Source organism: Entelurus aequoreus, linkage group LG07 (genome assembly GCF_033978785.1).
Source record: "Entelurus aequoreus isolate RoL-2023_Sb linkage group LG07, RoL_Eaeq_v1.1, whole genome shotgun sequence".
Lineage (NCBI taxonomy): Eukaryota > Metazoa > Chordata > Actinopteri > Syngnathiformes > Syngnathidae > Entelurus > Entelurus aequoreus.
Genome location: NC_084737.1, coordinates 14,543,392 through 14,568,391, shown reverse-complemented (window position 1 = coordinate 14,568,391; position 25,000 = coordinate 14,543,392). Strand labels below are relative to the sequence as shown.

The window sequence follows — 25,000 nt, the reverse complement described above, 5'->3', positions numbered from 1 at the left end:
GGAAATTGTGTTAGATGTAAATATAAACGGAATACAATGATTTGCAAATCCTTTTCAACCCATATTCAATTGAATGCACTACAAAGACAAGATATTTGATGTTCAAACTCAACTTTATTTTTTTTTTGCAAATAATAATTAACTTAGAATTTCATGGCTGCAACACGTGCCAAAGTAGTTGGGAAAGGTCATGTTCACCACTGTGTTACATGGCCTTTCCTTTTAACAACACTCAGTAAACGTTTGGGAACTGAGGAGACACATTTTTGAAGCTTCTCAGGTGGAATTCTTTCCCATTCTTGCTTGATGTACAGCTTAAGTTGTTCAACAGTCCGGGGGTCTCCGTTGTGGTATTTTAGGCTTCATAATGCACCACACATTTTCAATGGGAGACAGGTCTGGACTACAGGCAGGCCAGTCTAGTACCCGCACTCTTTTACTATGAAGCCACGTTGATGTAACACGTGGCTTGGCATTGTCTTGCTGAAATAAGCAGGGGCGTCCATGGTAACGTTGCTTGGATGGCAACATATGTTGCTCCAAAACCTGTATGTACCTTTCAGCATTAATGGTGCCTTCACAGATGTGTAAGTTACCCATGTCTTGGGCACTAATGCACCCCCATACCATCACAGATGCTGGCTTTTCCACTTTGCGCCTAGAACAATCCGGATGGTTCTTTTCCTCTTTGGTCCGGAGGACACGACGTCCACAGTTTCCAAAAACAATTTGAAATGTGGACTCGTCAGACCACAGAACCCTTTTCCACTTTGTATCAGTCCATCTTAGATGAGCTCAGGCCCAGCGAAGCCGACGGCGTTTCTGGGTGTTGTTGATAAACGGTTTTCGCCTTGCATAGGAGAGTTTTAACTTGTACTTACAGATGTAGCGACCAACTGTAGTTACTGACAGTGGGTTTCTGAAGTGTTCCTGAGCCCATGTGGTGATATCCTTTACACACTGATGTCGCTTGTTGATGCAGTACAGCCTGAGGGATGGAAGGTCACGGGCTTAGCTGCTTACGTGCAGTGATTTCTCCAGATTCTCTGAACCCTTTGATGATATTACGGACCGTAGATGGTGAAATCCCTAAATTCCTTGCAATAGCTGGTTGAGAAAGGTTTTTCTTAAACTGTTCAACAATTTGCTCACGCATTTGTTGACAAAGTGGTGACCCTCGCCCCATCCTTGTTTGTGAATGACTGAGCATTTCATGGAATCTACTTTTATACCCAATCATGGCACCCACCTGTTCCCAATTTGCCTGTTCACCTGTGGGATGTTCCAAATAAGTGTTTGATGAGCATTCCTCAACTTTATCAGTATTTATTGCCACCTTTCCCAACTTCTTTGTCACGTGTTGCTGGCATCAAATTCTAAAGTTAATGATTATTCGCAAAAAAAATAAAGTTTATCAGTTTGAACATCAAATATGTTGTCTTTGTAGCATATTCAACTGAATATGGGTTGAAAAGGATTTGCAAATCATTGTATTCCGTTTATATTTACATTAACACAATTTCCCAACTCATATGGAAACGGGGTTTGTATATGTAAATATATATATATACTGTATATACAGTATACATATGTAAATATATATACTGTATGTACAGTATACATATGTGAATATATGTATATATTCATATATATTATACACACGTACTGTATATATGTATATATAAATACGTGTGTGTATAATATATATGTATAATTTGGCTAGATAATCATAGAAATTGGAATTTTAGCTGACAAATGTCCCAACTTTACAAAAAAACTCAACATTTTGGGAATAAATATGATAAAATTTTGAATTTTATTTAACAAAAGTCAAAGTTTTACAAAAATAACATTTTGGCTAGATAATCATAGAAATTGGAATTTTAGCTGACAAATGTCCCAACTTTACAAAAAAAACTCAACATTTTGGCAATAAATATGATACAATTTTGAGTTTTTCTCAACAAAAGTCAAAGTTTTACAAAAATAACTCAACATTTTGACTAGATAATCATAGAAATTGGAATTTTAGCTGTCAAATGTCCCACTCAAACTCAAACTCAAACTTTACAAAAAAACTCAACATTTTGGCAATAAATATGATAAAAGTTTGAATTTTACTTAACAAAAGTCAAAGTTTTACAAAAATAACATTTTGGCTAGATAATCATAGAAATTTGAATTTTAGCTGACAAATGTCCCAACTTTAGAAAAAAAAACTCCAAATGTTTGCAATAAATATGATAAAAGTTTGAATTTTACTCAACAAAAGTCAAAGTTTAAAAAAAGTAACATTTTGGCTAGATAATCATAGACATTGGAATTTTAGCTGACAAATGTCCCAACTTTACAAAAAAACTCAACATTTTGGCAATAAATATGATAAAAGTTTGAATTTTACTCAGCAAAAGTCAAAGTTTTACAAAAATAACAACATTTTGGCTAGATAATCATAGAAATTTGAATTTTAGCTGACAAATGTCCCAACTTTAGAAAAAAAACTCCAAATGTTTGCAATAAATATGATAAAAGTTTGAATTTTACTCAACAAAAGTCAAAGTTTAAAAAAGTAACATTTTGGCTAGATAATCATAGACATTGGAATTTTAGCTGACAAATGTCCCAACTTTACAAAAAAACTCAACATTTTGGCAATAAATATGATAAAACTTTGAATTTTACTCAGCAAAAGTCAAAGTTTTACAAAAATAACAACATTTTGGCTAGATAATCATAGAAATTGGAATTTTAGCAGACAAATGTCCCAACTTTACAAAAAAACTGCAAAATGTTGGCAATAAATATGATAAAAGTTTGAATTTTACTTAACAAAAGTCAAAGTTTTACAAAAATAACATTTTGGCTAGATAATCATAGAAATTGGAATTTTAGCTGACAAATGTCCCAACTTTACAAAAAAAACTAAACATTTTGGCAATAAATATGATACAATTTTGAGTTTTTCTCAACAAAAGTCAAAGTTTTACAAAAATAACTCAACATTTTGACTAGATAATCATAGAAATTGGAATTTTAGCTGTTAAATGTCCCACTCAAACTCAAACTCAAACTTTACAAAAAAACTCAACATTTTGGCAATAAATATGATAAAAGTTTGAATTTTACTTAACAAAAGTCAAAGTTTTACAAAAGTAACATTTTGGCTGGATAATCATAGAAATTGGAATTTTAGCTGACAAATGTCCCAACTTTAGAAAAAAAACTCAAAATTTTTGCAATAAATATGATAAAAGTTTGAATTTTACTCAACAAAAGTCAAAGTTTTAAAAAAGTAACATTTTGGCTAGATAATCATAGAAATTGGAATTTTAGCAGACAAATGTCCCAACTTTACAAACAAACTCAACATTTTGGCAATAAATATGATAAAAGTTTGAATTTTACTCAACAAAAGTCAAAGTTTTACAAAAATAACTCAACAATTTGGCTAGATAATCATAGAAATTGGAATTTTAGCAGACAAATGTCCCAACTTTACAAAAAAACTGCAACATTTTGGCAATAAACATGATACAAGTTTGAATTTTACTCAACAAAAGTCAAAGTTTTACAAAAATAACTCAACATTTTGGCAAGATAATCATAGAAATTTGAATTTTACCTGACAAATGTCCCAACTGTACAAAAAAACTCAACATTTTGCCAATAAATATGATAAAAGTTTGAATTTTACTCAACAAAAGTCATAAGTTTTACAAAAATAACTCGACATTTTGGCTATATAATCATATAAATTGGAATTTTAGCAGACAAATGTCCCAACTTTACAAAAAAACTAAAAAATTTGGCAATAAATATGATAAAAGTTTGAATTTTACTCAGTAAAAGTCAAAGTTTTACAAAAATAACATTTTGGCTAGATAATCATAGAAATTGGAATTTTAGCAGACAAATGTCCCAACTTTACAAAAAAACTGCAAAGTTTTGGCAATAAACATGATACAAGTTTGAATTTTACTCAACAAAAGTCAAAGTTTTACAAAAATAACGTTTTGGCTAGATAATTATAGAAATTGGAATTTTAGCTGACAAATGTCCCAACTTTACAAAAAAACTCAACATTTTGGCAATAAATATGATAAAAGTTTGAATTTTACTCAACAAAAGTCAAAGTTTTACAAAAATAACTCAACAATTTGGCTAGATAATCATAGAAATTGGAATTTTAGCTGACAAATGTCCCAACTTTACAAAAAAACTGCAACATTTTGGCAATAAATATGATAAAAGTTTGAATTTTACACAAAAGTCAAAGTTTTACAAAAATAACAACATTTTGGCCAGATAATCATATAAATTGGAGTTTTAGCTGACAAATGTCCCAACTCTACAAAAGAACTTAGCGCCACTCGTGTTAGCATTAGCATTAGCGACTTGTGTGTTAGTAAAAAGTGAATCTGGGGAGAAGACAAAACAACATTTGGAATATTTGCGTTAGCGACGCAAAGTGGCATCCAAATAGGACACGTGCTTTTAATCCTCATTAAAGCGGCCTATGAAGATAAGGCCGCATGCGTTTGTTCGCTAATCTGATGCCTGTAACTCGGCAAAGTGAGACATTAATCTGTTAGGAAGCAGATTTGTACCTCTCCATCAACATGATGTTCTATTTATTTCATGCAAAGCCGCACTTTATCCTAACATCAATATGCTAATGCTGCTAGCGGCGAAAGCTAACGCTCAACATTGCTTTGTTCACCTTCCGGCGCTTAAAGCCCAAATAAAATGTTTTTCCTTTGCTTTGGACTGGTGGCAGCTTTTCATTTGAGGACACGGGGGGGGGGGGGGGGGGTCAAAGGTGACCGCTGCGAACGTCGACAAACGGCAGGCTTTGAATTGGAGAAAAATGTGGGAGGATCCCAGGAAGCACACACAGGAAATAGGAAGGAAGGGGCGGAGCCAACAGAGGAAGTGGAGAGACTGGGACAAAAAACAAAAAACAACAGTATCCATTCAAAAGGAACTTCCTCACACATTCAAGTGCGTGTGTGTCTGTGTGTGTCTGTGTGTGTGTGTGTGTGTGTGTGTGTGTGTCACAATGTCATGACTACGCATTTTAAAGGCTCTTAACACCGTGTCAACGTCACAAACACACACACACACACACACACACACACACACACACACACACACACACACACACACACACACACACACACACACACACACACACACACACGGGCGTTTGTCTGAAGCCCGCTCGCCGTCAGCCATACTCTTCGTCACCATGGCAACATGCTCCGTCACCATGGCGACGTCCACCGTCCGCTTTTTGAAGAAGAAGAACGCATTTTACTCGATTCGTCTGTTAGCGACGCCGAGACTTCCGTTGCCTCCCGTGCGACGTTTAGACGTCCTCGGGCAAAAAGTTCCTGGAAAAAACTTCCGGCGATGACACACACACACACACACACACGCGCGCACGCACACACACACACACACACACGAGATAGAAAGACAGTGGTTTTCTGAAGTGCAAGGTGCTTGTTTAAGTTGGTCCGCTTTATAGATGTGTGTGTGTGTGTGTGTGTGCGTGCGTGTGTGCGTGTGTGCGTGAGTGTGTGTGCTGACAGAGCGAGAGTGTGTGTTGCCTCCGCAGGGAGCAATGGAGAAAAACCAGCCGCTTTATGGATTATTAATAACACCTGCAGCTACCATGCGTGTGTGTGTGTGTGTGTGTGTGTGTGTGTGTGTGTGTCATGTTGGGGGGATGGGGACCATTGGGGGTGCTCAGCAGTTGGTGTGATCAAGGACGCTTCATCCACACTACACACTCTGTATGTGTGTGTGTGTGTGTGTGTGTTATAATCTGCTGGGGGGGCCACACCCTAATCTGGGATCAACAATAGGCCGAGACTCCTCTTTGTGACTTTGTCTCCACTCGCCTGTTCCCTCAAGGTGCGCCGCATCCAACACGCCTCACGTGACGTGACGTTAACCACCCCCGCTTCAGTAAACCCGCGCCTTTTTGTTTTGGTTCGCGTCTGCCAGGTGTCGCCGCGCCGCGTGAGGGCCGATGTTTGCCGTCGTTTTGGCCGCCCTTTGAGGGCACACGCCCGTCTTTACAGTACGTGGTGCGGCTAGCGGGAGTGCCGAGGAGAAGCCAGAGCTTGAAAACCATGTCCTGGTGCAATTTGTAGTTTTCTGGGAGGTTATTGCAGTACTTCACTTCTGATTACTACTTTACTGAGCAAATTTTTTAAGAACAACATTTCTCAACCAGCTATTGCAAGGAATTTAGGGATTTCACCATCTACAGTCCGTAATATCATCAAAAGGTTCAGAGAATCTGGGGAAATCACTGCACGTGACATTGAATGCCCGTGACCTTGGATCCCTCAGGCTGTACTGCATCAAAAAGCGACATCAGTGTGTAAAGGATATCACCACATGTGCTGAGGAACACTTCAGAAACCCACTGTCAGTAACTACAGTTGGTCGCTACATCTGTAAGTGCAATTTAAACTCTACTATGCAAAGCCAAAGCCATTAATCAACAACACCCAGAAATGCTTCGCTGGGCCTGAGCTCACCTAAGATGGACTGATGCAAAGTGTAAAAGTGTTCTGTGGTCTGACGAGTCCAGATTTCAAATTGTTTTTAGAAACTGTGGACGCTGTGTCCTCCGGACCAAAGAGGAAAAGAACCATCCAGACTGTTCTAAGCGCAAAGTTGAAAAGTCAGCATCTGTGATGGTATGGGGGTGTATTAGTGCTAAAGACATGGGTAACTTACACATCTGTGAAGGCGCCATTAATGCTGAAAGGTACATACAGGTTTTGGAGCAACATATGTTGCCATCCAAGCAACGTTATCATGGACGCCCCTGCTTATTTCAGCAAGACAATGCCAAGACACATGCTACAACAGCATGGCTTCATAGTAAAAGAGTGCGGGTACTAGACTGGCCTGCCTGTAGAAAGGCCATGCAACACAGTGGTAAAAATGCCCCTGTGACAACTTTTTTGCAATGTGTTGCTGCCATTAAATTCTAAGTTCATGATTATTTGCAAAAAAAAAAAAGAAGTTTCTCAGTGTGAACATTAAATATTTTGTCTATGCAGTCTATTCAATTGAATATAAGTTGAATGTGCTGATTTATATAAGGTCTGACTGAGGCCCAAGGAAGCATCCATCCAGCCATCCATTTTCTACTGCTTGTCCCTTTCAGGGTCGCGGGGTGGGGGGGTCGGGGGTCTCTATTCATGTGAATAATAAAATCCCCCCATGATAATTATGTTATCTGCATGAGTCACTACGTCAGGAACAAACTGGGAAAACGTGCTGATATAAAGTCTGACTGAGGCCCAAGGAAGCATCCATCCATCCATTTTCTACTGCTTGTCCCTTTCGGGGTCACGGGGTGGAGGGGTTGGGGCCTATCCCAGCTGCACTCGGGGGTCTCTATTCATGTGAATAATAAAATCACTCATGATAATTATGTTATCTGCATGAGTCACTACATCAGGAACAAACTCGGAAAATGTGCTGATATAAGGTCTGACTGAGGCCCAAGGAAGCATCCATCCATTTTCTACAGCTTGTACCTTTCGGGGTCGCGGGGTGGGGGGGGCTGGGGCCTATCCCAGCTGCACTCGGGGGTCTCTATTCATGTGAATAATAAAATCCCCCATAATAATTATGTTATCTGCATGAGTCACTACGTCAGGAACAAACTGGGAAAATGTGCTGATATAAAGTCTGACTGAGGCCCAAAGAAGCATCTATCCATTTTCTACTGCTTGTCCCTTTCGGGGTCACGGGGTGGAGGGGTTGGGGCCTATCCCAGCTGCACTCGGGGGTCTCTATTCATGTGAATAATAAAATCGCCCATGATAATTATGTTATCTGCATGACTCACTACGTCAAGAACGAACTGGGAAAATGTGCTGATATAAAGTCTGACTGAGGCCCAAGGAAGCATCCATCCATTTTCCACTTCTTGTACCTTTCGAGGTCGCGGGGTGGCGGGGCTGGGGCCTATCCCAGCTGCACTCGGGGGTCTCTATTCATGTGAATAATAAAATCCCCCATGATAATTATGTTATCTGCATGAGTCACTACGTCAGGAACAAATTCGGAAAATGTGCTCATATAAGGTCTGACTGAGGCCCAAGGAAGCATCCATCCATTTTCCACTGCTTGTCCCTTTCAGGGTCGCGGGGTGGAGGGGTTGGGGCCTATCCCAGCTGCACTCGGGGGTCTCTATTCATGTGAATAATAAAATCCCCCATGATAATTATGTTATCTGCATGACTCACTACGTCAGGAACATACTGGGAAAATGTGCTGATATAAGGTCTGACTGAGGCCCAAGGAAGCATCCATCCATTTTCCACTGCTTGTCCCTTTCAGGGTCGCGGGGTGGTGGGGTTGGGGCCTATCCCAGCTGCACTCGGGGGTCTCTATTCATGTGAATAATAAAATCCCCCATGATAATTATGTTATCTGCATGACTCACTACGTCAGGAACATACTGGGAAAATGTGCTGATATAAGGTCTGACTGAGGCCCAGGGAAGCAGTTGAGTCAAAATAAAGCGCACTACTTGTCTGCCACCAGCAGAGGCGCTGTTGACTCACTCTAGTGTGCTAAGCTACATCTATTCATGCACAATGTCATGATCAATACGTATCGACAATAACGGTACAATATCCACTGAAATCGTCCATCATTGGCGGAATGATGACATCATCGTGAACATCAAAGTGTTTTGCTGGAGTTTCAGCAAGTACAAAGAACTCACCATGAACCACACACACACACACACACACACACACACACACACACACACACACACACACACACAGTCACACTCACACTCACACTCACACTCACACTCACACTCACACACACACACACACTCACACTCACACTCACACTCACACTCACACTCACACTCACACTCACACTCACACTCACACTCACACTCACACTCACACTCTCTCACACACACACACACACACACACACACACACACACACACTCACACTCACACTCACACTCACACTCACACTCACACTCACACTCACACTCACACTCACACTCACACTCTCACACACACACACACACACACACACACACACACACACACACACACACACACACACACACACACACACACACACACACACACACACACACACACACACACACACACAGTCACACTCCCGGAGGGGGCCGGCACAGATGAGCAGTGGGCGCCCGAGCGTCCCCGAGGAATCGCACCGGCAACTCTTTCATCTGCGCCAACAGATGACGCACGTGCACACGCACACGTGCGCTGAGGGACGCTTTGAAGTGGCGCCGATGCAGGTAGGTCAAAATCCGTCACGCTCACGTGCGCCGCCACCATCCCTCTGTGTAGCCTAAACACTTCAAAAGACCCGTACCAGTGTGTGCGCGTGGGCGAGTGTGGGCGGGACTTCCTGTCCGCCGTGTAAATGTCACATATCAATGCTCCATTGTGTCACGCCGTGCACATTGGACATGAGCTCTAGGTGGACCGTCTGCGTCCTGAGACTTCATCTACCGCCTTCCAGGATTTTTCAACGGGAGGCCTCACTCTGACTCTTTATCATTTGTGACCATGCAGGACCCACAACAACCCCTTTTTACACCCACACACACTTTACAAATGGTTTGTGTACACGTGTGTGTGTGTGTGTGTTATTGTATTGCAACCAAATATCAAGTGTGTGTAAGAAATTGAAATGCGCCCCCTTTGGCCAAAATCAATCAAATAAATAAATATAAAAATATGTATATGAAAATCCAACTCATTTTTCACAACAAGCTTTTGTATATTGTGCTCCCCCTCTGGTCAAAATATGTAATAACAAGTGTGTGTAAAAATTTGAAGTGCTCCCCCTCTGGTCAACATATGAAATAAAAAGTGTGTGTAAGAAATTGAAATGTGCCCCCTTTGGCCGAAATTAATAAATAAAATTTTTTAAATATGTATATAGAGACACACTGTAATAACTTGAAGTAAATAATGAGGATTAAAAAACAATTACAAACAAAAAATTCAAAAAAATACATAATGAACTAAAAGCAGTCTTTTTCTCACAATGTGTCGACTTCTTTCTTATAAAATTGGGAACAATTTCTCGTATTCTTTCGGTTTCTGTAATATTGCAATATTTTCTCGTAAAATTATTACTTTTTACAGCAAAATGGTGACATTTGTCATATAAAACTCAGACTTTTATCACAATATTGCCCATTTTGTTGTTGTTCTTGTAAAACAGTGACATTTTTTGTGTAAAATTATGAGTTTTTTCATAGTTTTGCCAAGTAAAATTTTGAATATTATTATGACGTCGCCAAAATTATAAAATTGTGACTCTTGTCGAGTAAAATTACGACTCTTTTTATAAAATTGCCAAAATGTTAAGCTTTTCTTGTAAAATTGCGACTGTTGTTGAGTAAAATCCCAACTTTTATCATAATATTGCACAAATGTTCAGTTTTTCTTGTAAAATTTTGACTAGCGTTGAGTAAAATGATGACTTTTATTATAATACCGCCAAAATTCTAAGTTTTTCTTGTGAAATTGTGACCTCACCAAAAATATTTCCCGGGCGCGGTCACCACTGCTGCCCACTGCTCCCCTCACCTCCCAGGGGGTGATCATGGGTGATGGGTCAAATGCAGAGAATAATTTCGCCACACCTAGTGTGTGTGTGACAATCATTGGTACTTTAACTTTTTCTTGTGAAAATCCAACTCATTTTTCACAACAAGCTTTTATATATTGTGCTCCCCCTCTGGTCAAAATATGTAATAACAAGTGTGTGTAAAAATGTGAAGTGATCCCCCTCTGGTCAACATATGAAATGACAGGTGTGTGTAAGAAATTGAAATGCGCCCCCTTTGGCCGAAATTAATAAAGAAAAGAAAATAAATATGTATATAGAGACATACTGTAATAACTTGACGTAAATAATGAAGATTAAAAAACAATTACAAACAAAAAATTCAAAAAAAAATACATAATGAACTAAAAGCAGTCTTTTTCTCACAATGTGTCGACTTCTTTCTTATAAAATTGGGAACAATTTCTCATATTCTTTCGGTTTCTGTAATATTGCAATATTTTCTCGTAAAATTATTACTTTTTACAGCAAAATGGTGACATTTGTCAAATAAAATTCAGACTTTTATCACAATATTGCCCATTTTGTTGTTGTTCTTGTAAAACGGTGACATTTTTTGTGTAAAATTATGACTTTTTTCATAGTTTTGCCAAGTAAAATTTTGAATATTATTATGACGTCGCCAAAATTATAAAATTGTGACTTTTGTCGAGTAAAATTACGACTCTTCGTAAAATTGCCAAAATGTTAAGCTTTTCTTGTAAAATTGTGACTGTTATTGAGTAAAATCCCAATTTTTATCATAACATTGCACAAATGTTGTTTTTCTTGTAAAATTTTGACCAGCGTTGAGTAAAATGATGACTTTTATTATAATACCGCCAAATTTCTAAGTTTTTCTTGTGAAATTGTGACCTCACCAAAAATATTTCCCGGGCACGGTCACCACTGCTGCCCACTGCTCCCCTCACCTCCCAGGGGGTGATCAAGGGTGATGGGTCAAATGCAGAGAATAATTTCGCCACACCTAGTGTGTGTGTGACAATCATTGGTACTTTAACTTTTTCTTGTGAAAATCCAACTCATTTTTCACAACAAGCTTTTGTATATTGTGCTCCCCCTCTGGTCAAAATATGTAATAACAAGTGTGTGTAAAAATGTGAAGTGATCCACCTCTGGTCAACATATGAAATGACAAGTGTGTGTAAGAAATTGAAATGCGCCCCCTTTGGCCGAAATTAATAAAGAAAAGAAAATAAATATGTATAAAGAGACATACTGTAATAACTTGACGTAAATAATGAAGAACAATTACAAACAAAAAAATACATAATGAACAAAAAAGCAGTCTTTTTCTCACAATGTGTCGACTTTTTTCTTATAAAATTGGGAACTATTTCTCATATTCTTTCGGTTTCTGTAATATTGCAATATTTTCTCGTAAAATTATTACTTTTTACAGCAAAATGGGGACATTTGTCATATAAAATTCAGACTTTTATCACAATATTGCCCATTTTGTTGTTGTTCTTGTAAAACAGTGACATTTTTTGAGTAAAATTATGACTTTTTTCATAGTTTTGCCAAGTAAAATTCTGAATATTATTATAACATTGCCAAAATGTTAAAGTTTTCTTATAAAATTGTGACTTGTTACGAGTAAAATGACGACTCTTTTCATAAAATTGCCAAAATGTTAAGCTTTTCTTGTAAAATTGCGATTGTTATTGAGTCAAATCCCAACTTTTATCATAATATTGCACAAATGTTCAGTTTTTCTTGTAAAATTTTGACTAGCGTTGAGTAAAATGATGACTTTTATTATAATACCGACAAAATTCTAGGTTTTTCTTGTGAAATTGTGACCTTTTTCTCATGAAATTCCAACTCATTTTTCACAACAAGCTTTTGTATATTGTGCTCCCCCTCTGGTCAAAATATGTAATAACAAGTGTGTGTAAAAGTTTGAAGTGCTCCCCCTCTGGTCAACATATGAAATAACAAGTGTGTGTAAAACATTTAAGTGCTCTCCCTCTGGTCAACATATGAAATAACAAGTGTGTGTAAAACATTTAAGTGCTCTCCCTCTGGTCAACATATGAAATAACAAGTGTGTAGGAAATTGAAATGTGCCCCTTTTGGCCAAAATTAATAAAGAAAATAAAATAAATATGTATATAGAGACATACTTTAATAACTTGAAGTAAATAATGAAGATTAAAAACCAATTACAAACAAAAAATCAAAAATACAAATAAAAATGAACTAAAAGCAGTCTTTTTCTCACAATGTGTCGACTATTTTTCTTATTAAAATTTGGAACAATTTCTCATATTCTTTCTGTTTCTGTAATATTGCAATATTTTCTCGTAAAATTATTACTTTTTTATGTTAAATTTTTACTTTTTACTGCAAAATGGTGACATTTGTCATACAAAATTCTGACATCACAATGTTGCCCGTTGTTTTGTTGTTCTAGTTAAACATTTTTTGAGTAAAATTATGAATTTTGTCATAGTTTTGCCAAGTAAAATTTCCGATTATTATCATAATATTGCCAAAATTTTCAAGTTTTCTTATAAAATTGTGACTTGTCGAGTAAAATTACGACTCTTTTCGTAAAATTGCCAAAATGTTAAGCTTTTATTGTAAAATTGCGATTGTTACTAAGTAAAATTCCAACTTTTATCATAATATTGCACAAATGTTCAGTTTTTCTTGTAACATTTTCACTTGCGTTGAGTAAAATGACGACTTTTATTATAATACCGACAAAATTCTAAGTTTTTCTTGTGAAATTCCAACTCATTTTTCACAACAAGCTTTTTTTTATAGTTGCATAGTTTTTATATATTATTAATGTTGTAAATACACATCTTTATATATCTAAAAAGGGTGGTCCTAATGAGGTGGGCTTTTTTCTCAGGTCTCAAGAAGGTAACAAATACAAGAATATGTGTGAGATGAATGACCATCACAAAGACGGAGGACCAGTAATTAATGTTTGTCCAGAAACAACACCTGCTTATGTATGTGCACATACATAATACATGTGACAAGATGTCCCCCGGAGCGTACACACACACACACACACACACACACACACACACACACACACACACACACACACACACACACAGACACACTCTTGTATTTGTTACCTTCTTGAGACCTGAGAAAAAAGCCTACCTCTTTAGGACCACCCTTTCTAGATATATAAAGATGTGTATTTACAACATTAATAATATATACATACTATGCAGATATAAAAAAGCTTGTTGTAAAAAATGAGTTGGAATTTCACAGGAAAAAGGTCACAATTTCACAAGAAAAACTTAGAATTTTGGCGGTATTATAATAAAAGTCGTCATTTTACTCAAAGCAAGTCAAAATTTTACAAGAAAAACTGAACATTCGTGCAATATTATGATAAAAGTTGGAATTTTACTCAATAACATTTGCAATTTTACAAGCAAAAGCTTAAAATGTTTGGCAATTTTATGAAAAAAGGCGTCATTTTACTCGACAAAAGTCACAATTTTATAAGAAAACTTTTAAAAAGTTGGCAATATTATAATAATAATCGGAATTTTACTTTACTTACAAAAGTCATAAGTTTACTCAAAAAATGTCACAGTTTTACAAGAACAACAAAAACATTGGCAATTTTGTAATAAAGGTCAGAGTTTTATATGACAAATGTCACCATTTTGCATTAAGAATTAATAATTTTACATTAAATATATTGCAATATTACAGAAACAGAAAGAATATGAGAAATTGTTTCCAATTTTATAAGAAAGAAGTCGACACATTGTGAGAAGAAGACTGCTTTTAGTTCATTAATTTTTTTTGAATTTTTTGTTTTTAATTGGTTTTTAATCTTTATTAATTACTTCAAGTTATTACAGTATGTCTCTATATACATATGTATTTCTATTTTTTTTAATTCATTTTGGCCATAGGGGGAGCATTTCAATTTCTTACACACACTTGTTATTTCATATGTTGACCAGAGGGGGAGCACTTTTAAAAGCGACACACAGTCAATGTGAAAAATCCCTCCTTTTTGGGACCACCCTCGTTTTGATAGATGTCACCACCAGGGGTGCTAATGAGATCTCTATTTTTTGTTTTTTGTAAGGCCGATGACAAAGGAGTCCCGCACTTTGGGCAACCCAGCTGTAGAAGCTAACTGTTAATAGCCACCCTAGTCGTAGTACCGTAGTGTATTTGTTCATCCTATGGTCACATGCGGTTGTCTTACGTCAGCACCGGAAGTCGTAAAATCGGCTGTTCACCTGGCGGGTTTTTTTCGGGGATGAATAGGGAAGTCCTTCTTTAGCTGCCGTCTTCTTTTATCATATATTGCTGCCTTTGCACCTGTCAATGATTACTTTTGCATGCACATTAAATCAACAAAAAAAATCCTGACTTTGGAGCAATGTTCACGGACTCTAGTATTTGGCTCTCTATTAGATGCAATGATTTTCTGTATTGGGACCATGATTTATGTCATCACTTGTTCACACCTCCTTATATGGAAGCTACTTTACCTGGTTGATGTCTCAAGAAAGGTAAAAATACAAGAACACACACACACACAGATGAGTGAGTGAGTAAAGTTGAGTTAAACAGATGGTTAGCAGATTGTATCATAATATAATCACACACACACACACACACCCACACACACACACACGGGTTAGGGTGAACTTCCTGTCATGTGTCCGTCTGTTGAGTGAAGACAACATGAGGATAATCAACATAAACTGAGTCGGGGTCATCTTCAAGATGCCCCTGGGTACTTGTGTGTGTGTGTGTGTGTGTGTGTGTGTGTGTGTGTGTGTGTGTGTGTGTGTGTGTGTGTGTGTGTGTGTTAAGGAAGCGCAGTAATCTGAAGGCGCACTAAAACCTGCAGATTAGTCAAATGCATGTTGTTAACCTGAATAAACTCACTGTGTGAGGTCATCATATATGGGGGGTGGGGGTGAGGTCACCAGGTGAGAATGGAGGTCACCCCTCAAAAAGAAGGTACACACACACACACACACACACACACACGCACACACACACGCACACACACACACTCCAGGTTTTCCAGGACATTTTTCTAATTCAAAATGAATGGGCCATTTTTCAAACTTTCCCCATTTCCAAATTTTCCAACCGATTCAAACCATTCCACATTCAACATATTCCACCCATCCTGGAATATCAAACTTCTCTGTTTCCAAGTTTTAAAAAATTCCAGGATTTTCCAGAATTCCTGGTTTTCCAAAGCCCTATTTCCACCCTTTTTTCCGGTGACTACTCCTTCCACATTTTTTAACGCATTTCAACCGTTCCACCGTCAAAACATTCCTCTTAATCAGGACAAAAAACTAAGTTGTTTTTTGAACTGGAAAAATTCCAGGTTTTCCCAAAAATTCCAGGAATTCCGTGATACCATTTCTCAATTCAACATGTTACTACTTCAAAATTTCTCCACTGATTTGAAAAATTTCAACACCAACCATTTCAAATCATTCAGACCATTCAAGTTTTTTACTATTTTCTAGAAATTTCCCGCTTTTTCCGAAATTCCCATTTTTTCCCCCTGAAATGGGACATTCTTCAAAGTTCAACAACATCCACATTTTTCATCTGATTCAAACCATTCAACCCTTCAACATATTCCACCATTGTGGAAACTGGAAAATTCCCGGTTTTCCCAAAAATTCCAGGAAGTTCCCATTGAAATGAATGGGACATTTTTCCAAGTTGCACAAATCCCACATTTTTCAACCGATTCAAACCATTCCACCTTCCACCATTGTGGAAATTCAAATTTCTCTTTTTTTCAAGTTCAAAACAAATTCCACGATTTTCCAGAATTCCTGGTTTTCCAAAGTCCTATTTCCACCCTTTTTTCTGGTGACTACTCCTTCCACAAGTTGTTTTTTTGAACTGGAAAAATTCACGGTTTTCCCAAATTTCCAGGAAGTTCCCATTGAAATGAATGGGACATTTTTCCAAGTTACACAATTCCCACATTTTTCAACCGATTCAAACCATTCCACCTTCAACATATTCCACCATTGTGGAAATTCAAACTTCTCTTTTTCCAATTTAAAAACAATTCCAGGATTTTCCAGAATTCCTGGTTTTCCAAAGCCCTATTTCCACCCTTTTTTCTGGTGACTACTCCTTCCACTTTTTTTTTTTACGCATTTCAACCGTTCCACCGTCAAAACATTCCTCTTAATCAAGACAAAAAAACTAAGTTGTTTTTTGAACTGGAAAAATTCCCGGTTTTCCCAAAAACTCCAGGAATTCCGTAATACCATTTCTCAATTCAACATGTTACTACTTCAACATTTCTCCACCGATTTGACAAATTTCAACACCAACCATTTCAACTCATTCAGACCATTCAAGTTATTTACCATTTTCCCAAAAATTCCTGCTTTTTACGAAATTCCCATTTTTGACAACTCCTACATTTTTTAACGCCTTTCAACCGTTCCACCGTCAAAATATTCCTCTTAATTAGGAAAAAAAAACAACATTGTTTTTTTTAACTCGAAAAATTCCTGGTTTTCCCAAATTTCCAGAAAGTTCTCATTGAAATGAATGGGACATTTTTCCAAGTTGCACAATTCCCACATTTTTCGACCGATTCAAACCATTCCACCTTCAACATATTCCACCGTTGTGGAAATTCAAACTTCTCTTTTTCTAATTTCCAAAAAATTCCAGGATTTTCCAGAATTCCTGGTTTTCCAAAGCCCTACTTCCACCCTTTTTTTCTGGTGACTACTCCTTCCACTTTTTTTAAACGCATTTCAACCGTTCCACCGTCAAAACATTCCTCTTAATAAGGACAAAAAACTAAGTTGTTTTTTGAACTGGAAAAATTCCAGGTTTTCCCAAAAATTCCAGGAATTCCGTAATACCATTTCTCAATTCAACATGTTACTACTTCAATATTTCTCCACCAATTTGACAAATTTCAACACCAACCATCTCAACTCATTCAGACCATTCCATTTTATTTTTTTTTACCATTTTCCAAAAAATTCCTGCTTTTTCCGAAATTCCCATTTTTGACTACTCCTACATTTTTTAACGCCTTTCAACCGTTCCACCGTCAAAATATTCCTCTTAATTAGGACAAAAAAACAAAGTTGTTTTTTTTAACTCGGAAAATTCCCGGTTTTCCCAAATTTCCAGAAAGTTCCCATTGAAATTAATGGGACATTTTTCCAAGTTGCACAATTCCCACATTTTTCGACCGATTCAAACCATTCCACCTTCAACATATTCCACCATTGTGGAAATTCAAACTTCTCTTATTCTAATTTCAAAAAAATTCCAGGATTTTCCAGAATTCCTGGTTTTCCAAAGCCCTATTCCCACCCTTTGTTTCTGGTGACTATTCCTTCCACTTTTTTTAAACGCATTTCAACCGTTCCACCGTCAAAACATTCCTCTTAATAAGGACAAAAAACTAAGTTGTTTTTTGAACTGGAAAAATTCCAGGTTTTCCCAAAAATTCCAGGAATTCCGTAATACCATTTCTCAATTCAACATGTTACTACTTCAACATTTCTCCACCAATTTGACAAATTTCAACACCAACCATCTCAACTCATTCAGACCATTCCATTTTTACTTTTTTTTACCATTTTCCAAAAAATTCCTGCTTTTTCCGAAATTCCCATTTTTGACTACTCCTACATTTTCTAACGCCTTTCAACCGTTCCACCGTCAAAATATTCCTCTTAATTAGGACAAAAAAACGAAGTTGTTTTTTTTTAACTCTGAAAATTCCCGGTTTTCCCAAATTTCCAGAAAGTTCCCATTGAAATTAATGGGACATTTTTCCAAGTTGCACAATTCCCACATTTTTCGACCGATTCAAACCATTCCACCTTCAACATATTCCACCACTGTGGAAATTCACTTCTTTTTTTTTTTCAAATTAAAAAAAAAATTCCAGGATTTTCCAGAATTCCTGGTTTTCCAAAGCCCTATTTCCACCCTTTTTTCTGGTGACTACTCCTTCCACAAGTTGTTTTTTTTAACTGGGAAAATTCCCGGTTTTCCCAAATTTCCAGGAAGTTCCCATTGAAATGAATGAGACATTTTTCCAAGTTGCACAATTCCCACATTTTTCAACCTATTGAAACCATTCCAACATCAACACATTCCACTCATCCTGGACATTCAAACTAAAACTTTCCCGAGTTCCAAAACCAAATTCCGGTTTTTCCTGGAAATTCAAACCATTCCAACATTCAAACTATTCTTACATTCATACTAGGTTTTGTCAGCATTTCCCTTCAACGTCAGCAGTGGAGCATTCACTCTTCCAGTTCCATATAATGTACTTATTGTTTCATAAGTACATCCACGTCTGACGTGACCCCCACCAATAGAGTGACATCACCTGTCAATCATCACTTGCCGACTTCCGGTGCGCGCGCACGGCGCTGGAATGTCAGCTATTCCGAGCGCGGCTGTCCGGGGACAGGCTCGGGGAACCCCTCCGAAATAACTCCGCTTCGACTCGGAACCAATCGGAAACGGGGTCCGAAGCGCACCGGACTCCGGAGCTAAAATGCCCACTTTTAGAAGCGGGCGCTCACAGCCCGCCTGGGCGCCTGCTCGAACCCGAGCGAGACAAAACGCACGGAGGACGCTCGCCATTGGCGCCAATGAACTCGCTTGTGGAGCCGAAGGAGCCGTACTCGGGGCGTTGTTCGCGGGGACCCACTCGTGTCCACGGCGTGGACCGGCGGAACGTGATAACAAAGAGCGAACCCTAAAACACGACGTTTCTACACGGAGTCTGGCGCCTTTGACACGCCTGACTCGCAGCACACACACACACACATGGGCGAGCGCACCTTCCTGGCTACCTTCCTGCGGCGGCTGCTGTTGTTGTTGTCGGACGAAAGTTGGGCGACAAAAAACACGAAGAACAGACAACTCAACTCACCTGCGGTGGCGGTGCGTGAGAGAAACTTCCAGACGCCCCTGCGAGTCAAACCGTCACGACCAGCGAAAAGAGCCGCACAACAGGTCCGCTGAGACACCGCCCCGCCCGCCCGTTCTGCGTTGGCACGCTAATCTGACGCTCCTGTGGTACCAACTACTGTACCGCAACCATATACAGCACGGGTGTCGAACTCAAACACAAAGTGGGCCAAAACGTAAAACTGAGGTTGAACAAATTCACCTTTTAATAGGGACCCAAACAAGTTTTGCATTGAATATTGAACAAGCAAGGCTTATATAACTTTATAGCAGGGGTGTCCAAAATGCGGCCCGGGGGCCATTTGCGGCCCGCAGCTAATTGATTAGCGGCCCGCCACATATTCTGGAAATGCTATTGCAAAAATCTAAAAAATTAACATTAAAAAAAGGGGAATGAGGTGAAATCTAACGAGGAACAGTTGCAATGTTGACACAAAGCTGCCATGCAGGCTGTTTGTTTTTCTTTTGTCTTTCTTTATTTTGCTTTTTTTGTCATTGCCCCCCCCAAAAAAAAGTTTTTTTAAAATTTCAATGTAAAAATAAATTATTGATCTATTCAAGGCTCCAATTACTTCAAATATTTCACTTTAAAATGTTTTATGTGGAAAACATTGCATATATTTCTCCACCGATTTGACCAATTTCAACACCGACCATTTCAACTCATTCAGACCATTCATGTTATTTACCATTTTCCAAAAAATTCCCGCTTTTTCCAAAATTCCCGTTTTGGACTACGCCTTCCACATTTTTTAACGCCTTTCAACCGTTCCACCACCAAAACATTCCTCTTAGTTAGGACAAAACAAACAAAGTTGTTTTTTGAACTCGAAAAATTCCCGGTTTTCCCAGATTTCCAGGAAGTTCCCATTGAAATGAATGGGACATTTTTCCAAGTTGCACAAGTCCCACATTTTTCAACCGATTCAAACCATTCCACCTTCAACATATTCCACCATTTTGGAAATTCAAATTTCTCTTTTTTTCAAGTTCAAAAAAAATTCCAGGATTTTCCACCCTTTTTTCTGGCGACTACTCCTTCCCCATTTTTTAACGCCTTTCAATCGTTCCATCATCAAAACATTCCTTTTAATCAGGACAAAAAACGAAGTGGTTTTTTGAACTGGAAAAATTCCCGGTTTTCCCAAAAATTCCAGGAATTTTGTAATACCATTTCTCAATTCAACATGTTACTACTTCAACATTTCTCCACCGATTTGACAAGTTTCAACACAGACCATTTCAACTCATTCAGACCATTCAAGTTTTTTTTACCATTTTCCCAAAAATTCCCGCTTTTTCCGAAATTCCCTTTTTTGACTACTCCTTCCACATTTTTTAACCCCTTCAACCATTCCACCCTCAAAACATTCCTCTTAATTAGGACAAAAAAATCGAAGTTGATTTTTGAACTCGAAAAATTCCCGGTTTTCCCAAATTTCCAGGAAGTTCCCATTGAATTGAAAAGGAAATTTTTCAATTATATAAAAACAATGTTTTATTTGACATAAGAGCATAAAACAAACACAATAATAGTTCAAACGTAAAATGGACAGATATATCTGAAGTTGATCTCGTAATTTAAGTGTTGAAAGTAAAAAAATATATATGATAAAAATGTATCACTTTATGAGTGGGGGACCTTTTGGATCCCAAATATATTTAATGGGATTTTATTGATCTTTTCACTGTGATTACTCAAAAATAATAATAAATGAAAATCAATGGTGTCCTGCATTATTGATCTTTTTAGGGCTCCAATGACTTCACATCAAACAATGCTTTCTGAATGTTTTGGACGGTGGGGAAAATACTGCATATTTCAGTTTTACTATAAAAAACAAAGTTGTCTTTGACAGAAAAAGCATAAAACCGTTTTTTTAACGTTATATCAACCTGAAGTTGATAGAGATTTACTGTAAGCGTTAAATAAAAAAATAAAATAATAATGTGACTTATTTTTAACATTTTAATGACTGAGACCCTTTATATTTTTATATTTTGTTATGATTTGAAAATGAAAAATATCAAAATGGCCCCCGCATGCTTTAATTTTTCCGTGTGCGGCCCTCAATGGGAAACGTTTGGACACCCCTGCTTTATAGTGACATGCAAAATCCAGTTTCAAATAATAATAATTCAAAAATATCAATGGCATATCAAATAAAATTTAAATAAAAATTGAATGCCTCTTTTCTATTTGCAGCCTTCTGAGGTAAATATCAAAACAAACTTTTTCCACGGGCTAATACATTTGAAAATAAAATAACAATAAAGAATGAATCAAACATTCAAGCCTTGAAGTAGCAAGAGAAAGTGCACGAATTAAACGTTAATTATTGCTCAGTTTGCTACACTGATTTGTAGGGGTGTGGGAAAAAATCGATTCGAATTCGAATCGCGATTCTCACGTTGTGCGATTCAGAATCGATTCTCATTTTTTAAAACGATTTTTTTAAATTAATCAATCCAACAAAACAATACCATAACAATGCAATCCAATTCCAAAACCAAACCCGATCCAGCAACACTCAGAACTGCAATAAACAGAGCAATTGAGAGGAGACACAAACACGACACAGAACAAACCAAAAGTAGTGAAACAAAAATGAATATCATCAACAACAGTATCAATATTAGTTACAATTTCATCATAGCAGTGATTAAAAATCCCTCATTGACATTATCATTAGACATTTATAAAAAATAAAAAAGGGACAATAGTGTCACAGTGGCTTACACTTGCATCACATCTCATAAGCTTGACAACACACTGTGTCCAATATTTTCACAAAGATAAAATAAGTCATATGTTTGGTTCATTTAATAGTTAAAACAAATGTACATTATTGCAATCAGTTGATAAAACATTGTCCTTTACACTTATAAAAGCTTTTTACAAAAATCTACTACTCTGCTTTCATGTCAGCAGACTGGGGTAGATCCTGCTGAAATCCTATGTATTGAATGAATAGAGAATACTTTTGAATCGGGAAAATATCGTTTTTGGATTGAGAATCGCGTTGAATCGAAAAAAAAAATCGATTTTGAATCGAATTGTGACCCCAAGAATTTATATTGAATCGAATCATGGGACACCCAAAGATTCGCAGCCCTAAGTATTATGCTCTGGGCTTGTTTTGCTGCCAATGGCACTGGTGCTTTACAGAGAGTAAATGGGACAATGAAAAAGGAGGATTACCTCCAAATTCTTCAGGACAAGCTAAAATCCTCAACCCGGAGGTTGGGTCTTGGGCGCAGTTGGGTGTTCCAACAGGACAATGACCCCAAACACACCTCAAAAGTGGTAAAGGAATGGCTAAATCAGGCTAGAATTAAGGTTTTAGAATGGCCTTCCCAAAGTCTGGACAATACTGAAGAAACAAGTCCACGTCAGAAAACCAACACATTTAGCTGAACTGCACCAATTTTGTCAAGAGGAGTGGTCAAAAGTTCAAGCAGAAGCTTGTGGATGGCTACCAAAAGCGCCTTATTGCAGTGAAACTTGCCTAGGGACATGTAAGCAAATATTAACATTGCTGTATGTATACTTTTGACCCAGCAGATTTGCTCACATTTTCAGTAGACCCATAATAAATTCATAAAAGAACCAAACTTCATGAATGTTTTTTTGTGACCAAGTAAGTGCTCCAATCACTCTATCACAAAAAAATAAGAGTTGTAGAAATGATTGGAAACTCAAGACAGCCATGACATTATGTTCTTTACTAGTGTATGTCAACTTTTGACCACGACTTTATATAGTATATAGTATTTACTACAAGTACAATACCATATATCCTGTTCAGTGTTTCCCATAAACTGCCAAGATACCTGTGGCGGTGGGGGCGTGGCTATAGGCGTGGCTATGGGCGTGGTCACCATGACATCAAGCAATTTGCATAATTTACTACAAAGATATGATTTTCTCTAAAAAGGCTCAAAAAATGTATACTTACTAATTACTAATAACAGTTTTGTTTTAAACGTCCATCCATCCATTTTACAATATAATTACAACACTTTATGTACATATTTATATACAGATTTGAACAATAAGTTATTCACTGAAATATATTTATTAATTGTGGTTCTTACAAAAAATTCATCTTATAAAAATATAAAAGCTAAAATGTCTCTTAAAGCTCTGCCCCTTTAATTAGTGCATACTAAATAATTTAACTTTAGCCTACTACTACAACCATATTATTTACCAGCAACATAAAGTGAAACAGAGGCAGAGGTGTCCTGCCACAGTCAGTAACAAATAAACAGAAAACAGTAGTGGTCAAATACAAATAAGGCAACAAGAGAAGTATCCTACACTTGTCTTTTGTAAAGTAAATCTGAACAGCCTATATGGGCATCTACATCAACTATATGATTTGCCTGAGAAGCTGGACAGGACAACAACAACAACAAAAAAATAAATAACTTTTTTTTAAATTTGTGGCGGATGTAATTCTTTCGTGGCGGGCCACCACAAATAAATGAATGTGTGGGAAACACTGCTGTTTGTCTTTGTATGCATTTCACTCATACTACACCGCAGGTAAACGCATGATTTTACTTAAAAAATTCACGTAGTATAAGTACTACCGGTACTACTGTAGTATGATGTATGTACAGCTTGTAGTATTAGTGTATTGTAGTTTTTGCAGTATTCAGTAGTACTAATGTATGTAGTACTATTACTAGTATTGGCATATGTAGTACATATGCAAAGTGTACTTGTGTATGTAATACTAGTGTAGGTAGTATTCATGTAAATATATAAATATTTAACACATTGTTTTTGTTTGTCGTGTCTCAGGTGAGTCTGGGGGGGGACGACGACAAGCTCCGCCCACCAACCTTGGCTGTCAATCAGCACCACAAAGACTTGTCAACAAGTTTTATTTTGAAAAGCATGACAAAAATACATCTGTGCTATTGTTGAGCTAACTCATTGGTTCTCGATTATTTTCTGTCACGCATTCCCTCTAAAGTGAATGTTTGTATGTGTCAACATATACGCTATTACCTCTCACACCCCCCCACATTTACCACAGGGGGAGCCCGCCCCACTATTAGAGAGGCACTGCAATATAGGGTCTGTTTGGAACTTTCTCACGTTAATTTCTGGGGGACAGGATTTTTTCACAACCCCCCCTGAAGTGAATGTTTATTTATCTATATGTACATGTCAAGATATACGCTATTACCTCTCACGCCCCCCCACATTTACCACAGGGGGAGCCTGCCCCACTATTAGAGAGGCACTGCATAAAAAGGTCTGTTAGGAACTGGCTCACATTAATTGCCAGGGGACAGGATCTTTTCACGCCCTCCTTAAAGTGAATGTTTCTTTATTT

General features: G+C 37.4%; 1 protein-coding gene across 3 annotated transcripts in view; it reads right to left on the bottom strand.

Moving 5' to 3' along the window:
• Window positions 1-19,835, bottom strand: part of plxnb3 (plexin B3) — a 135,334-nt gene extending 115,499 nt beyond the window's left edge. For 2 of the 3 annotated variants that reach the window (XM_062052641.1, XM_062052643.1), the window contains exon 1: window positions 19,609-19,834. The gene's annotated coding sequence lies outside the window, so the exon portion shown is untranslated. Of the gene's footprint in view, window positions 1-19,608 lie in introns of all 3 variants that reach the window. The other variant, XM_062052640.1, reaches the window with a different exon arrangement.
• Window positions 19,836-25,000: the final 5,165 nt, after the last annotated feature.